Here is a 4,147-nt window from a genome sequence, read left to right as displayed (position 1 = left end):
AATAACAGATCCTCTCATCACAAGTTTTGGAAGATTTTGCAAACAAAATGGTTGCCTGCTGTAAACCAATGATCACCTTACTGTAAATGTAGAAGCCAAGCTTCTGGCATGTAATGTTTGTTGATTTCTACTTATTTATTTGATGATCTGAAAGTTTCCCTTGTTAGGCATCTACAAACATTATTCGTCAGTAATAACCAAGTGTCCTGGTGCTTATTCCACATCAACCTGCTTTGGGTAGGGTCTGTCTTACTTTTAAGTGGGGAATGGAAACCCCCCAATAAGTGCATCCTTTAGAATGCCAACTGAAGCTATGACATTTTGGTATCAAAGCTGACTTGAGGGCATTGGAGATGTGGGTTTGGGGGCATTGAAGTGTGGCAAGGGCACCAGGGATTGGGGAAGCTTCATGGCCTCACAGGCTCCCCCACCCCAAATCCCACTTTGGCCAGCCTTAGAAAGGGTCCGTCTTGGGCTTATAGGTAGTGAAGGAAAACCCCCAATAGGTGCATCTATTGTGGTGCAGACTGGACCCATGGCAACCTTTGATGACAAGCTTTGATGTTAACACTCCCATTTGCTTTACTTTATGAACACATTTCAGGGACACTTTCAGGTGTTGGCTTCGATAGTTAAATTATTCTCCATTTGTAGCTCCGTGTTGTCAGAAGTTTATAATTTAAATCTCCGTAGTTTGCAGAATCAGCCACCAAAATTACTTTTTAGAGCTCATCCATGAGGTGAGACTAAAATTATCAACTTTCATTTATACAAGACTACAAGAGTATGTTTCTTTTCCTATATTACATGCTTTTTATCCTTGAGAATTGACTCTAGTTTGTTTAGTTCAATGAATGAATACCTTAATTCCATAGATGTCAAGGCATCACCTAGGCGACAGCGAACGCCTAGGCCTTCAGGTGTCTTTTGTTGGAAGGGCGCCTTGGCGTCCAAGCCCCTTCCAATGCCTTGGGTCACCTAGACTCCATGACATCTTTGCTTCATTATATAGTTACTTCTTGGTCTATTGAATTATGTTCATGTAATAATGGTGTTTATCTGGCAAGGCTAAAAATTCATCAGTATTGAATTAATTGGACCTATTGATCTATTCAGGAAAGGCAGCAATTATGAACTGCAGGAACACTTGAAATCTCATATGGAAGGTAAAACAATGTGATGTATTCTAAATACCTCCAAAGCTATCTTAATTAAGAAAAGCTTATGTTTCTATTGCAATTTTAGTGCATCATTCAAGTTTCTAAAATGATTTCGCATTTTTACTTATTGTGCTCTGTTCAATGCATGAAGCTGGCTGAAGTTCCACATGCTATCCAGTTCCTCTCAAAAACCACTCTTCTTCAGATACTGGCTATAATGATTAGGTTATTGTAGGGGTGTCAATTCGTGGCCCGACCCGACTAAACCGACCGGGACCGACCGTTTATAGACCGGCCCGGCCCGGCCCGTTTATTAAACGTGTCGGGCTTGAGCCCGGCCCGTTTATAAATGGTCGGTCTCGGTTTTGCTACTTGGACCGTCGGGCGCCCGACCGAGACCGACCGAATAACGCCCGACCGAGACCGGCCTATTGTGCACCGACTTGGCCCGACCCTTTAATGATTGTAGAATACCTATTTTACCCCCCAAATTAAAGAATAAAAACTAAAAAGTAAAGACATGTTCACATTTTAAATAATAGTTATATTTTGTATCATTTATTGATTTATTGTCATTTTTTTGGGCTTGCATAAGTGGGCCGGAATATAATAGCACATTTTAAAGAGGGCCCGTTTAAAAACCGGTTAAAGCCCGTTTAACATTAAACATGTCCGTAGCCCGGTTAAGGCCCGACTAAAGCCCGATTAAGGTGGCCCGATTATAACCCGAGACCGACCGATCGAATATAAAGTGTACCATGCCCTCAATAACTAAGCCCGATTAGTTAAATGGGCGGACACGGTGTAGCCTTTGAAAGTCTTCAAGCCCGATTAAGCCCGACCGAAACCGGACCGGCCCGACCGGTTGACACCCCTACTTCCACCTTGGCACTCTATTAGGCCGTGCTGCTACCTCAGTACTCCATCAGCCCGAGCTGCCACCTCGGCCTCTCATCTGGCCGTACTACCACCTCGACCCGACGTCAACAACAAGGTTCCCAGAAACATGGTCTCATCCACTCCTACATTCAAGGAACATAATCCTTATTCACAAGGACAGGACTCTATCTACTACACGTCGCCAGAGACATCTATCCCTCACACGGCTGGCATTTCCGAGATAAGAGGGGAATATTCCCCTAGAATACCCGAGGACCCAGAATATTCCCAGAATCACAAAGCCACTCCCCTCAAGGATTCTACGCATAAACAAGACTCTTCACAAACGTTTCCCATTCTCCCTCCATCAGCAGCCTATAAATATCACAGTAAGCCTCCATCATGAGGGGGATCACTTATTTTACTGGAAGCTCTCTTGAGCATCTGCTGTGGAAAGATCTGACTTAGGCATCGGAGACTCCCCTGTCGGGTCAGCCCAGGTCTCCCCTGTCTTCTCTTCTATGTAGGTCGGTTGGAGCATCAGGAATTGCAGGGAAGATCAGCCGATCAATTTTTACCGCATCAGTAATCATTGTTATCAGCCATTGAAGTTGAGGCAATTACTCAAACTCTCCTTAATATTTCATCTAAAGAGGATGGTTGGGCTTGGGGTCATACTAATTCTAGGATATTTTTCTGTTCAATCAACCTATTAGCCGAGTATGCTTCCTTTCATGCTTGTCTCTAGCCTCTACCTCCTTTGATCCATTATAGGCTTCTTTGTGGAAATTGAACATTGTTCCTAAATTAAGGTTCTTTGTTTGGCAGTGTTGTTCTAATTCAATTGTCGTTATACAATTACTTTTTGCTAGACACTATTGGAATCTGTCCCTTGTGCAATAGTGAGGAGGAGAATATTATTTATGCTCTTTTTCTTTGCCCTTTTGTGGCAATTTGTTAGTTTGTATCTCCTTTACACTTTAATGTACAAGAGCTTTTGCACACCTTGCCCTTGATTTAGCGGTTTGCGGTGCTTAATGGAGTACCTACCTAAGGGTTCAACTCTTCCTCACAATTTTTCTTATTTTTTAAGAAAGTGTGGCCTTGGCCCTGTGTTAACTCCTTTGTGGGTATGAGGCTTTCTCATTTGGCGATTTTTAGTGATTTTCAATCTTTATTTTGGGCTTATAATGGTTTTGTTACATTGCTAGATTGGGCTACTAGAGCCATTGTGGTTGACTCGTTGAGTTTAAATTCTTCTTTTTTCATTTCTTACCTAGTTCTTTGTTATTTGCTCGCTAAAGGTTCTCTAGTTTTTATGCTTTTTGCATGTTTGGTGCTACACTAACCACCTTTTCTTGTACCACTCCCTTTTTTTGGTGAGGAGTTATCCCTTCTCATATATTTCTTCGAATAAAGTTCTTCCAGGCTGTAGTTTAAAAAAAAATGTGGGGGTGGGGGGGGGGAATCTTCCATGCAGTACTAGTCTTATTGTGGGAAGCATTTCATTAACCAAGGGATCCGTGTGATAAAAAAAGAGAGAGAATGTAAGAAACCCACATGTAGGATGTGAGGGGATGGGAAGCATCATCCCAAGCTGATCTTCTCACAATACTACAGTCCAAGCTTTCTCACATTACATTGTGGGAAGGAATCTGCACGCCACACCAATTAGTGTTTTGAGAAAGGTTCCAGTCCCAAGCTGATCTTCTTCTCACAATATTATAGTACAAGCTTTCTCACATTACATCGTGGGAAGGGATCTGCACGCCACACCAATTAGTGTTATGAGAAAGGTTCCATCCATGTGGAGCCCACTTTGAGAGAAGGCATACATAATTTGCACACGGACAATGTGCGGATCTTTCTCCCAATAAGACTCCATGGCCAGCTTCTTTGATCTTGAGTGACAATTGAGGGGGGGGGCTGGAGAGGGATTTAGATCCTCTCTAGTTGTGGCTGGAGAAATGAAATCACCAATTTCTCTCTCCTGTTTTGTGTCTTGCTGGTCTTTCTCTAGCCACCCCCGGCTGGAGAGGAGTTGAACACCGCTGCCAATCTAGTTTTACAAGTTTCTCTCTTAGAACTCTCATCCATAACAATAATGC

This window comes from Macadamia integrifolia, chromosome 13, assembly GCF_013358625.1.
Source record: "Macadamia integrifolia cultivar HAES 741 chromosome 13, SCU_Mint_v3, whole genome shotgun sequence".
In the NCBI taxonomy this organism is placed as follows: Eukaryota; Viridiplantae; Streptophyta; class Magnoliopsida; order Proteales; family Proteaceae; genus Macadamia; species Macadamia integrifolia.
Note: the sequence above shows the minus strand (reverse complement) of the source record.